This window comes from Myodes glareolus, chromosome 14 (assembly GCF_982192425.1).
Source record: "Myodes glareolus chromosome 14, mMyoGla1.1, whole genome shotgun sequence".
NCBI lineage: Eukaryota > Metazoa > Chordata > Mammalia > Rodentia > Cricetidae > Myodes > Myodes glareolus.
In genome coordinates, this window is record NC_142039.1 from 41,045,575 (window position 1) to 41,060,476 (window position 14,902).

The following is a 14,902-nucleotide window of genomic DNA, read 5'->3' on the forward strand; positions in this document are numbered from 1 at the left end:
AAGGTGTTGAGACCCTTACACTAAAACATAAAAAGGGCCAGACCTCATATTAATATGAGGTCGAGGGCTTGTCCGTGTTTTGTTCCAGGATAAAGATCAAGCAAGATGGCTTCCACAATGACTGGTTGGATGTATGCAGCCAAAGAATACCAGACCCGATGACATCACAGCTGATATTGTCCCTGGGGAGAAACAAAATAAAAGGAGATCGAGGAAAAACCTGTGGTACATCTTTCCCTGCCCCAAATAGAAAAAAAAAAAAAATGCCTGATTCAGGACCCGCTATCTGGTGCCAATCTGCTTCCAGAGATTCTAGACACAGACAAAGAGGCCCTGATGAGGTGACTATGATGGCTACAACTTTCTGTAGTTCAAATCCTGTTTGCTTTGGAATTGAGATGCAGACTGAGCCTTTGGCTGTTTTACTCTCTGGGACACAGAACTCAATTTGATTAAAATATTGGACCTGAAAACTAAGACCTAAGCTTTCCCCTCAGGGAAAAAAAGACTCAGATTAAAAAATGACTAAAACCCCTCTTCACTTAAGAAAAGGGGCAGCCTAAGGGTTTAAAGGCTGCTCAGAGACTAAAACTGGTACTTGATAACAGCAATGTCATTGTACTTTTACCGGCGTTGACCTGATATTTGTAATTGCACATAAGATGTTGAGAAAAGTTGGTGTTGACCACTATTATTAAAAATAATGGTACTGACCTGATGGTATTTGTAACTACAGATCAGATGTTTAAAAAAAGTTGGTATTGAACAATAATACCCAAAATTATGGTATTGACCTAATATGCATGTAACATCTGAGAAAGGTTTGATACACCCTGTAAATATTGAAATTTTTTAAATGCATATGTTAAAAATTTTAGATTTTGATAGAATATAAAAGATTTAAGAGGTGCTCTACACTAGCTGAAAAAACATTTTCAACTCAGGCAATTCTTTCTCAATAACTTCCCATCTTCTTCAGCTGTGCTCCTGTGCACGACCAGTTAGCCTATGACAGACGCTGAACGGAGTGAGGCTGAATTAGGTGGGGATAAAGAAAGGCAGTGCAGGATGGGCAGGGCCCATATATTGTAGAGTTTAATATTCTCTTAGGCATGGAACTGGCCTGCCTAGTTTCGACCAGCGATCAAACTTTCTTATTTTAGGTTTCAGAGATCCCTTAGAGGTGAGGATGATTTATTAAGAAACCTTGAATGCATTGATAGGCTCAGGACATTGCTGTAAACTGGAGACCAATCATCTTAGTGTTTCTACAGCTGTGGCCAACCACAGTGACCACCAGCACCTTGGGAAAGAAAGGGCTTATTTCATCTGACAGGTCCAGATCACAGAAAGTCCTGAAGGGAAAGTCAAGTCAGGCCCTGAAGCAGAGACCATGGAGGAGTGATGCTTACTGCCTCGATCCATAGCCTGCTTTGCAATACACCCGTGGATCACCAGCCCACCATGGACTGTGCCTTTCTACACCAATCACTCTCTAAGAAATGATGCACTGGCTTTGCCCACAGGGCAATCTAGTGTAGGGCATTTTCTCAGTGGAGGTTCTCTCTTCTCAAATGACTCTAGCTCCTGTCAAGTTGACAAAAACTTAGCCAGAACACCAGTGTGTCTGCTGTGAAAACTCAAAACAAGGGAAGTTTTAAACCTTAGTTTAGAAATGGGGACATCCATAGCTCAAGGGGTCTCAAGGTTAATATTTATGTTTTACTAAGTAAGGCATTGTCACTCTCTAATGCACACTGTAGTCTCCTAGGTCCTGTATACCCTTGGATATCCCAACAAATTAAATCAAAAGGCAGATACAATGCTACATCCTGTGGGCTCTGTGCCATGAGAAGAAAGAGAGAGACATGACTTATGGGTTCCAAAGATTTTAATAAATCACCATCTAAGCGGGTCAGTGGTCAATCAGGGCTGCAGGACAAGGACTTGGGAGCCTTGCTTTTCCTGGCAGCCCCGAGTAGGGGAAGAAGCAGGGTTTATAAGCACAAAAGTCATAAACATTTCTTGCAAAGTTACAGTTACAATTTTCACCAATCAGAAATCAAAGACGAGGGACATTCCTTGTGAATTCCATCACTATCAACTGGCATAGAATGAAAGCCTTTCATTGCAACTGATCAGATTCAGTTCTTCACGACTTTTCTTCCACATTGTCATTTATTTTCATTTCTTTCTTTGCCGTCAGGATCTTCTCCTAGAACACAATCATTGAGGGATTGGAACTGGTGGTGTGATCTCCCGTGTTTTATGGTTTAAGGAGCTGGACTCTTCTCTGATCAACCCCTACTCCTCTTCTGAGCTCTAGACAGTAGGTATTTCATGTCTTTGTTTTCCCATTCTACTTTGGAAAGCTGAAATAACAGGCTCAAGAGAAGTACAGTCTCTCTAATGGGATAGTTATTCTACCCACCCTTAAAAGTGGATCCACTCTCCATAAGTCACCTCATTTTCTGTGACTTACCTTGAGGAGTGGCATGGTCTTTTTTCTGTTTGCTTCCTCTTATCTTTTTCCAAATAGATACTGCTGCTATAGCCCCCGCAACGACTGGCAGCATCAATCCCATTGGAGAAGACTTAGGAAGATGGTTCTGTAACAACCCCAAAGAAGACTGTTTCCTAACATCTTTGGAGAGGTCAGTAGCTCTTCTAGCACCAATTCTAACTGATCTTAGTAATAAAAGCCCAGTGTCAGATATTGGGGGTGGGGGATGAAAGCTGATAGATCAGAGAAGCAGAGTGGCCAGCCGCTAGTTCTTACCTGTATGAAATCCTCAGACCTTATGGGGTATCCTGTGTCTATAACTCCTCAGACCAAATTCTCTCTCAAAATTCCTCAGACTGCCCTGAGCTCCTGTTTCCTCTCACCTTATATTCCTCTCTCCACCAGTCATATCACTCCTGCCTCCACCTCCCTAGTGCTAGGATTAAAGATAAGATTTGTGATCCCAAGATGACTGGGCCGTGATCACCTCTGTGTGAGCTCTGTTTCTCTTTCAGACAACCTCTTGTAGCCCAGTGTGGCCTTGAACTCACATTGATCCTTCTCCTTCTGTCTCTCAGGTACTGAGATTAAGGTTATGGGCTACCACTGCCTGGCCTCTATGGCTAACTCGTGGTTTAGCTCTGCACTCTGAACTTCAGGCAAGCTTTATTTTTGAGATCACAAACAAAATATCAGTACAAGTTCTAGGAGCCTCAGGGCCTGGGGTGGGGATGGTGGGTCCCTTGTGTACACCAAGCCTTGCTCCATCCAAGCCTTCTTTTGTCAGTGATTGTGGCACTTTGGGCCACCTCTACAGGACATCATACCTTGACCAGCTTTGGACAAGTGACTATCTACACTGACATGCTGGTTCTTGAAGAAAACAAAAAGATGAAGTGTGTCAATGCAATAGGATATGGTATTTCTCTCCTTCTAAGAGACTGGAACTCTGCCTGGACATCACAGCCATTCTTCACCAACACAGCTTGAGTGTAGGCCCATATTTTTATACAGTAGGGCAGTCAGGCTCTCAAGCCACAGTTTGCCCCTGAGTTAACCTTCCAGAGAGGCTGTCACTACCGTAACAAAAGGTCAGGGTGTTGTTCTGCTCCTTCTTTGTAATATGGAGGATGCCTGGGATAGAGATGCTAATTCAGGCCTATGTGACAGAGCTGGCATACAGATCAGGAAGATAGAGAGACTTGACAAAATGGGTATAGAAAGGTGTGGTCAAAGGTATAGATGTGACTAAAGCCATTCACCTGGTTACCTAGTACCGCGCCAGCACGGTCTGGAACCACGAGTCTCAGCGGAGGGTGTCCAGGTTGAATAAAATCCACAGAGCACGAGGTTGAGGTGAAACAGCAGCTCGTTTATTGTTCTGCTGGGGCTAGCTTTTATACCATGGCACCAAATGGGGAAGGGGCTGCGAAGGGACTGTCACCTGACCCAAGGAGGAACTCTTACCTGACCCCAGTAGAGGTCAAGGACTGATCACATGCACTCCACCTTCACCTGTCCCCAGTAGGGACTGTCACCTGACCCCAGCAGGGATCAAGGAATAATCACGTGCACTCAAACTTCCTCATCCAACTCCAGGAGCAGAGGGAAGTTAAGGTTCTTTGCAGATAAGCACCTCAAATGGGGGCAGGGAGATATAACTCGGGGTAGCAATTCCCACAACCTAGGAAACAGAATTCTAATGAATTTCCCTCTCGGTTTATGCTTTAGTATAAAGGCTGTTTGGAGAATAAACGAGGGGAATTTTCAGGATGTGAACTCAGGGATTTCCTGAGGGATCTCTGAAAATCTCCCTCCTGATAAAGCCATACCTGATAAAGTAGTTGACTCAGTTATTACTGCTCCTCCATGCCAGTTCAGAGAGATAGTTTATGTTGGGGCTAACCAGACCCTGACACTTGAGATCACATAAGACCTCTAGCCTACTGTGTACTCAATCTGTCTGCATAACCTGTCTTATAGAGGACAAAGTAACCAACCTTACTTATTTTGTATTTCCTAGTAATCATCTTTTACAACCTACATGATGTCATAGTTGGGTCTTATATTATCTGCTCTTTCATGGTTCTGAACCAGAGTGGAGCCCATGTGTTCTGATCATCTCTGCTGGAATCACTAAAATAGAAACTGAAAGCAATCTCACAGAAGGACTGTTTATTGCCTGATAAGCAATGATTTTTGATAACTATGGTGTTTCTAATCTTCTTAATTGGGGTCAGTTGGAATCTGTGACATAATCCCTTGTAATAATACCTTGCTAAAGTTTTCTATAAAGTGTTCCTCATTTCTTCCCTATGTGACCATTTCTGTGCTGTTTAGTTGTGGGTGAGGGGTATGAACCCCCCTGTTGGAGAGAGAAACAATCAGACAGACACAGAGAGGGACAGATTCACAAGACAGCCTCACAGGCAGGCACAGATTCAGACTCCTACAGCAGAGAGACAGGCAGGGGAGAGGGGACACAGGGAGAGCTAGTGTTCACATCTGGACTCAGTCTTCACCAAATGTCACTAAAGGTTAGCGCTTTAATTTATCTCCTTAATGCAGCAGCCACACATTAATGGCGAGTTGAGTTTAATATTAGTGGATTCAAGCCAACTGCACTCACTTTCCTGTATGTCTTTTCAAGATTAGATGTTATTTCTTCTATTTGGTGGAACACTCACTCACACAGCTCCCAAATACAGCAAGGGTCTTCAGGAAGGTGTCAAACTTAGTACCTGTGGGCATTTACATACAGATGTCCATTCTTGAAGAATGCTACACTACAGACCCACCTCCATCCTTCCAGCACACACAAAACAAGTTATAATGTAATAAAAAATTAAGACTATTTTACAACAGATGTTGACACATTTAAGACAGTTCTTTAAATCCTTTTGAGATGCCCTGTAGATGACCCAGAGGCATTTTAGCTCCTTTTGCTCCTTTCAGTGATGACCAGATCAGAACAAAATGCTGACAGGTCTATGCACCTGGATGTCTTCCTGGACCTCTGGGCAGCAGTGTCTCTTGCTCTCCCCCTCAGAACTGTGGGACCTCCTGATGAGGTCTGCAACCCCTGCTTTGTTTATTTCTCCTTTTCAACTAGTGATCTTTATAACTGGAAACTTCAGACTCCTTCTTTTACTGAGAAATCCCCAAGTGCTAATAGATCTACTAGATACTGTCCTGTTTACTCATTCCCCAACCTGTGTGGGGGATTGCCAGCAATTGCTCCAGATAATGTTCACCACTGAAAAAAGTGATAGAATTCAGCGAGAATGCCTTATGCAGATCACAGGGCAAAATGGTTGACAGACTAATGATGAGGCAGTCATTAACGAGGTGGTCTCCAAGTACCTGTGAGACAACCCATCAATCTGTCTAAGGCTCCTGAGAACCAAATGGGAGTCAACCTGGCTTTCATCAACCTAGCAGCCCCAGCTGTTAAGAGGAAGCTGCAGCAACTCGAAGAATTTGAAAGTGAAAATCTGACTGAATTGCTTGCTATAGCCATTAAGGTTTATAACAACAGAGAAACACCGGAGGATAAGAAAGTTTGGGGAAAGGCAAAAGTCTTACTGGCAGATAAGAGCTGGGGACCTGATGGGCAGAGGAAATACAGACTGTCCCAAACAGCCAACGGGCAATGCCCATAAAGGAAGAATGGACAAAATGTCCTGAAAGTGGCGGGTCCCCATTGAAGGAGATGGGGTTTAAAACCTCTTCTTGAGCCTTGGGTAACCCTAAAAGTGGAGGGGCAACCTGTTGATTTCCTAGTGGGCAATGGTGCTCACCATTTGATGTTAAAAACTCCACTGGGGCCTCTATCAGACAAACAAACGTGGGTTCAAGGGGATACAAGGACGGTCCTGCATCCACGAACCACAAAACAAAATGTAAAATTGGAAGAAAAAAGTTACAGTCCTTCATAGTTATCCCTGAATGCCCTTATCCTCTCCATAGCAGCACAGCCTGGATGCCGACACTGGCGGGGGTGGGGGGGTGAGGGTGGGGAGGTGGGGGTGTCAGGATTGAGACATGGAGGCCTCTTTTCAGGTGGAAGAACATCAACCTTTATTTTTCCCTGAGCTAAAGCCTTTTATACCTCTAGTGCTTCTGTGGAAAACCACCAGCCAGAAAGAAAACAAACATCCTTGTCAATTACAGACCACAAGGAAGTTCCCCTGTTGGTCAGGGCGGGTGAGGGCAGCCAGATCACAACACATAGAAGCCTATGAGATCTTCTAGAACCTTGCCAGTCTGAAGACAGGAGAGAGAGAGAGAGAGAGAGAGAGAGAGAGAGAGAGAGAGAGAGAGAGAGAAAGAGAAACTCACAAAAAAAAATTTAGCATAACTTCCTACCATTTCTTTGTTTAAAGGAACTTTACAATGACTGCTCTCAATGGTCATGCACCTGTACCTACTGGTAAAATTAATAAAAATTATTTTATGATACAAAGCTTAAGATATTAGTATATGAAAGTTTGAGGGTCTAAAACAGTGTTTTAAGATGTACAAAAGAAAATGACTTAAAGCATGTAAATAAAAATGTTTAAGAGTACAAAAAAATGACTGGAGATATGTAAATGCAAGTTATAAAGGTCTAAAGATAAAAAACTTAAATGTTGATTAAAATAATTTTAAATGTTTAGTAGAAGAAAGCATGCTTCAGATTTCTCTCATTGTGCTACTGTTATATTTAAGACTCTAAAATTTCATAGTCTAACATTAATTGGCAAAATTCTGATAAGGCATTAACCGAGCTCTGGCGGAATGCTACCACTATCATCAGAGCCACAAGCTCAAGATTTCAAATTACCTTTGGTTGTTTCTAACAAAAGACATTAAAGATGCTTTTTATTGTGCAGAAATCTGGGAAAACAATGTTAATGTTTTCAACCAGATTCATTTCTGGCATAAATATAGTGCCATTTCTACTATGTAAATATTAGTATAGATTATGAACAAGGGGATGTTAACATGTTTAAAACTTATATCTTTACATAAACTTAAAAATTCATGTAAGCTTCAAAAAAAACTGAAAAAGTCCCTAGACTTAAATCTACTTCTCACAGATCAAAAGGACTCTATATAAGTAGAACCTAAAATTCCCTACCTGTCTGTTTCTAAGGATGTATATTTGTCACTGGTCTATATCTGTTCTAGTAGGGTTCCATTTGGTTGAGAGCCACGTCCAGGCATCAGCTGCTGACTACAACCTATGAGCCCTGAAATTGCTAAAAGCTGACATGGACTGATCCAGTTGACAAGAATGCAGCTTCTCTCCAACTGGGTCAAATCAAATCCTCCTGTTTAGTGCCCATTATTCCCTCTTTACCTTTGACTGGCCTTCTAGTTTTCTTGGTCCCTGAACATCTATGTCCTATTTCAGTTACAAAAAGAAAAACCCAAAACAAAACAACAACAAAATAAATGGAATTCCTGTGCCCAAACAAGACTAGAAAAAGGCCAAGTCAGAGACTTCAATAAAAAATGAATCAAAGATTCAAAAAATGAATCAAAAATGATTCAAGTTACAAATCCAAGGTGGGGGGGAATAAAGGGTTCAGAAATAACAATATAAAAATGTAGATTCCAAAAATAGGAATGTAAAAATAAAGAAATACCAAGTTGTAAGCCTAGGACAATGAGAACAGACTGTCAGCAGCTTTCTCAACAGCTTAAGGACTAACTATTAACAGTGGGTTACTCTGCTTTACAACCATAGCTCTATTTACAAGGCCAAAGCCTCTCTCTGCAAACTGAGAGCTAGCATACGGATATGAGCTGAGTCAACTTTTAGGAAATAGATATATGACCTCTGGGTGCCGCCTTATCCCTGCTATGTGAAACTGTCAGCATCAAAGGGGAGAGTGGCTTCAATAAACACTTCCTGAAACCACCAAGAAAAACAACAGATTGCGTACAAACACAAGTTTAACTGAAAAACTCTGTTAATGGAGATTGTAAAGTAAGGCAATCTGTATCTGAGTGATACCTTGAGATTGTAAAAATTACTTTGTTTAGACCTAATGCTTGGTGCCTCTACTATAAGAGGGGGGTTTCAAAAACCGGCCTCTGCCACAACCTAACAAGAACCATCTCTGGCTGTGGTCTCAGCTAGCTGATAAGCTTTTTGTGCCCCATGGAGATTTTTTGTGGGGCAATATTATACAGGCCACTTATTTTTGTGTTGTATTAGCAGCCAGGATCTCAAGCCATAATAGCAACTGAGGTGTTACAAACACTTGTAGACTGGCTGTCTCCTGAGGTCAGGAAATGCTGATGTTGTTCTGCTCCCCTTCTGCAATGATGAGGACAGCCTGGGAAGAGGAGTTAATCCAAGCTAGTGAGTGACAGAGCTGTTGATGGAACTTTTGTTCTGCTGCCCCAGAAAGAGAATGCTAATAAACTTCCCCCTCAGTTTACCTTGAGTGTTAAAAGTTGTTTGGAGAATAAGCGCAGGTGATCCTCAGGATTTAAATAAACCCTGCAACTCCCTTCCAATACTGCTGTGTAAACTGTGTCTAAATTATTCCTGGCCCTCACGCCGGTCTAAAGAGATAGTTTATTTTGCGGTTGGACCCTGACATAGTGGTGCCCAATGTGGGGCTAAACACTGAACCCCCAGAAAGGCCAGAGAAGTGACCAGAAGTACAGAGGAGAAAGTGAGGAACCTGGAAGAGAAGACTGCAACACGGGTCGATAGGTGAGTAATGAGCACTAAAGAATAGAATTTAAGGAAGCAAAAGATAAGGTGAGACAGTCATATCGGGAGTAAAATTTGTGAATATAAAAATATGGGGCAAGGAAAAGGCAATCAAATGGCTGTGCAGTTGATTAGAGATCTATTAAAGGACAGAGGAGAGAGAGTACAGCAGCATCAGATACAGGAAGTTTTAGAATTTATAGAGGAGATATGCCCTTGGTTTTCCAAGTACAGTACTTAAATGTTGCAGCATGGAAAGAAGTAGGGATAAAGACTCAACAACATTATTGTAATTATGGACCAGAAAGCATCCCTAAAGATACGCCTTATTTCTGGATGCTAAGACAGAAAAGGTTGGATTTAAATCCTGACAAGCAGGAGATGGTTCCATCTGTACCACCTGAGGAATTGGCAGATGCTTTCTATAAAACAGAGTAGTTACAATCAGTCAGAGACTAATGATTTAGGCTATGAAAGGGAGTCTTCATCCCTCTCACTAGCAACCAGCAATGCTGAGAGACAGGGACAAAAAGTGCAAAAAGAGCTAAAAGGCTTGAGAAGGACGGTACCCTCTATCACGGATACTGGAAACCATGCAGATCCAGGACTCTTATCAGAAGAATAATTCTCTTCCTACCTTAATACCTGGTTTAGACACACCTATGGTATAAAGCACTCTGAAACTGAACCAGATGCATAACAAGAGAGTAAATCTCTTTTACAAGTTTGTATTAGAGAAGCCACTAGCAGAGGGAAAGAAATGGAAGAGATTCAGTTTTTTTCCGTAATAGAGCAAAGAGATACGCAAAAAAATTTGCTTAGTACTGCGCGCCTGCATGGTCTGGAACCACGAGTCTCAGCGGAGGGTGTCCAGGTTGAATGAAATCCACAGAGCACGAGGTTGAGGTGAAACAGCAGCTCCTTTATTGTTCTGCTGGGGCTAGCTTTTATACCATGGCACCAAATGGGGAGGGGGCTGCGAAGGGACTGTCACCTGACCCAAGGAGGAACTCTCACCTGACCCCAGTAGGGGTCAAGGACTGATCACATGCACTCCACCTTCACCTGTCCCCAGTAGGGACTGTCACCTGACCCCAGTAGGGATCAAGGAATAATCACGTGCACTCAAACTTTCTCACCCAACTCCAGGAGCAGAGGGAAGTTCTGATTCTTTGCAGAGAAGCACCTCAAATGGGGGCAGGGAAATATAACTCGGGGTAGCAATTCCCACACTTAGAATACATACTCCTATATCATTTAAATTACTCAAAAAATTAAAAACTGCTTGTGCTCAGTATGGTCCCATGGCTCCTTTAAGTCAGATCCTGTTAGAAAATATAGCTGTAAAAGCTCTGCCACCAACAGATTAAAAGCAAATAGCCAAGGCTTGCCTGTCAGGAGGAGACTATCTATTGTGATGAACTAAATTTACAAAACAATGTCAGGCCACAGCTGAGAACAACAGAGCTCAGTAGATTCCTATTTCATATAAAATGTTTGCAGGTGAGGGACCTTATACAGGAACAGATCAACAGTTAAAATTTGATATAGCAGCATATGTTCAAATTAATGCAGCAGCTAATAAAAAGACCTGAAGTAAACTTCCATCATCGGAAAAAAAAAAAAAAAGACTGAAGAATTGTGAAGGGCCGCATCCACATGCCCCATTACAAGATGGCGCTGGCATCCGGTTTCACCGCCAGGTGAAGGCACATGTGCTAGGTAACTTTCCACTGCTGTCCCCGCCTACTCCCGAGGCTTCACCTGGGCTAATTGGGCAGCGGACCAATCTAAGGGTGACACGTCCGAAGCAAGGACTGCTTCCTATATAAAGGAGGGGTTCCCTCATTTAGGGGTCCCTGGCCATGTTAGCTGATGCTCTCTCTCTCAGGATGCATTAAAGCTATTTCTGCAGAAGAATCCTAGTGTCCCGCGTGGTTCTTGCTGACGAGTTGATAGCGTGGGACAAAGAATTATCTAGTGTAAGATGTAAGACAGGGACCAAATAACTTATGTCAAGACTTTGTTTCCAGACTAACACAGGCATCTGATAGGTTGATTGGAGACACAAAAGCAGGGCAGTTAATAATTAAACAACTAGCCTTTAAAAAGCCAATGCTTTATATAGGCGGCTATAAGACCTTTTAAAAAGCAGTGTAACACTGCAAATTATATCCAGATTTGCTCGGACATTGGCCAATCAATAAATGCAGAAAATGGCCACAATAGCTGCCTTACAAGAAAAGACAATTCACAAATGTTTTATCCCAACAGAGAGATCTAGACCGAGGAAAAATGCAAACTATAAAAATACCTAGAGGCTGTTTTGAATGTGGTCTTATGGGACATCTGGTCAGACGATGTCCTAACAGGAGAGTAAGCCCGAGGATAAAAAAAAAAATCAGGATTATGTGAAAAGAAAAAAAAAATTAGACTAGTGAGCACAGATACAAAAGAGATAATCTAAAAAAACCTCCTTTTAAAAAATGGACTCAGGGACCAGCCTCAGGCCCCAAAAGAATATTATGGGGGGGGGGCAATCCAGCAATCTGTTTCTCACACACACACAAAAAAATCTATACAAAACCTCTTCAGAGCAAAACCCAGGAAGCACAGGACTTGACATCAGCTCTTCCGTATACATGGTTCTGACACCTAAAGTGGGGATACCAGCTCTCCCCACAGGGGTCTGTGGGCCTTTACCAAAAGGCACTGTAGGGTTATTGTTAGGGAGAAGTAGCGCAACTATGCCAGGCATCATTGTTGCTCCTGGAGTCATTGATGCTGATTTTGAGGGAGAGGTCAAGGTGATGACTCACTCACCAAGTGGAGTTTCTGTAGTAAAAGCAGGTCAGAGGCTTGTACAATTAATTTTACTTCCTGCTGTGCAAACCAATAATCAAAGCAAAAAAGAAAAGAGAGGAAAGGATGGATTTGGTTCATCTGATGCATATTGGTCCTTAAAGACCAGAACTCACTTTGTTTATAAATAAAAAAGAATTTCTGGTCTTCTAGATAATTGTCACGAATATTTCAGTTATAACCGCCGGCCAAAGGCCTTCTAAATGGCGTGAATCAGAGACTATTACACAACTACAAAGAATTGGTCAGCCTAGAAATCCTGAACAGAGTAGTAATAAACTACATTAAAAAGATGGGAAAGGCCATAAAGAAACTTTCTGGCCATATATTATTTCTTATCTACCCATAAATTTATGGGGCCGAGATATTATGTCCAGAATGGGGGTTTATTTATACTCCCCCAGCACAACTGTCACTAATCAAATGTTTCAACAACAATTATTACCTATCAAGGTCTAGACAAAATAATAAGAAAAAGATCGATCCTATCGCACCAGACAGTAGACCTCATAGGGCAAGTTTAGGGTATTTTTAGGAGAGGTCACTAAAAATCCTACACTCAATACAGACCCAATACTATAAAAACTTGATGAGCCTGTATGGGTAAATCAGTGGCCTCTAACACAAATTACAAGCTCCCAACAGTTAGTGCAAAACCAGCTGGATAATGGGCACATTACACCATCTAATTCATCATAAAATTATCCAATTTTTGTTATTAAAAAATCAAGCAATAAAAATTGATTCAGGATTTAAGGGAGGTTAATGCAACCATGCAGCCAATGGGAACATTATAGCCAGGGCTCCCTTCTCCTAAAGCAATACCAAAAGATACCCATAAAATTATTTTAGACTTAAAAGATTGTTTTTATACCATTCCTTTGGTGCCACAAGATTGCCAAGAATTTGCTTTTAGTATCCTCTCATTTAATTTCAGAGAGCCAATAAAGAGATATCAATAAAATGTCTTACCTCAGGACATGGCAAACCGTTCCACCTTATACCAAAAGTTCATAGTTCAGGATATACAAAAGGTTAGAGATCAATTTCTACAGGTTTATATTATCCATTGGATAAATAATATCCTACTTACTCATAGAGATGAGATTTTACTAGAGACATATAGATTATTACAACAAAGCCTAAGCCATATAGGGCTAATTATTGCTCCTAAAAAAATACAGAGATACCCACTGTTAGGAATTTTTCCTAATGCGAGCTCTCTGCCGATGCAAAAATTCCAATCAAGCCAAATCACAACAAGCCAAATTAAGAAATATCCAGGTTTAATGGGATTCCTGTACTCTTGGGTAGCCCCAAGGGGGAACCGGGTGGCCCCAAGGGAGAACTGAGAGGCCGTGAGGTGGGGGGACCACAAGGGGACCTTTGGGGGGGAAGCAGTTTAAGTAGACTGGGGGAGTGGTCAAGATTTTGGCAGGTTTGTCTTTGACACTCTTCTGGGGAGGGGGGTCAAGGCTTGGCTGGCACAGTGACAGAGCCTCCAAAGATGGAGGCCAGAGACCAGGACTTGGGACTTACACCCACCTTTTCAATATTTAGGTCATATGTTATACCCCCCAAATAATTAAGCCTCAAAAAATAAAAATTAAAAAAAATATTTTAAGGACTCTAAATGACTTTCAAAGGTTGTTAAAACAATATACAATGGCTGAGGCCTTATCTACGGTTTCCTATAAAAAACCTTGAACCTTTAAATAAAATCCTTTAAAAAAAAAATGATCCAAATTCCAACAGGCAGCTTTTAAAAGCTGCCAGATTCCCTCACAGATAAAACAGGCTATACAAAAACAACAGATACGTTATATTAATTACAGCCAAACATGGCAGGCATGTATTTTACCCACAAAACTAGCTTCTACAATAATTTTATAACAAAATGGGCCACTATGTACTCAGACTGTCTGTATAACCCGCCTTTAAGAGGACAAAGTAACCAACCTTACTTTTCTTGTATTTCCCAGCAATCATCTTTTACAACCTACATGATGTCATAGTTGGGTCTTATATTATCTGCTTTTTCATGGCCCTGAACCAGAATGGAGCCCATGTGTTCTGATCATCATCTGCTTGAATCACTAAAATAGAAACTGAAAGCAATCTCACAGAAGAAATGTTTGTTGCCTGATTAGCAGTGATGTTTGATAACAATGATGTTTCTTATCTCACTATTTGAAGTCAGTTTAAATCTCTGACTTAATCCCTTTTAATAATACCTTGCTAAAGATTTCTGTAAAGTGTCCGTTATTTCTTCCCCCATGTGACCATTTCTGTGCTGTTTAGTTGTGGGTGTGGGAGGCATGAACCCCCTTGTTGGAGAGAGAAACATCCAGACAGATACAGAGGGACAGATTCACAAGACAGCCTCACAGGCAGGCACAGATTCAGACTCCTACAGCAGAGAGACAGGCGGGGGAGAGGGGACACAGGGAGAGCTAGTGTTCACATCTGGACTCAGTCTTCGCCAAATGTCACTAAAGGTTAGTGCTTTAATTTATCTCCTTAATGCAGCAGCCACACATTAATGGCGAGTTGAGTTTAATATTAGTGGATTCAAGCCAACTGCACTCACTTTCCTGTATGTCTTTTCAAGATTAGATGTTATTTCTTCTATTTGGTGGAACACTCACTCACACAGCTCCCAAATACAGCAAGGGTCTTCAGGAAGGTGTCAAACTTAGTACCTGTGGGCATTTACATACAGATGTCCATTCTTGAAGAATGCTACACGACAGATCCACCTCCATACATCCAGTACACACAAAATAAGCTATGATGTAATAAAATTAAGACTATTTTACAAC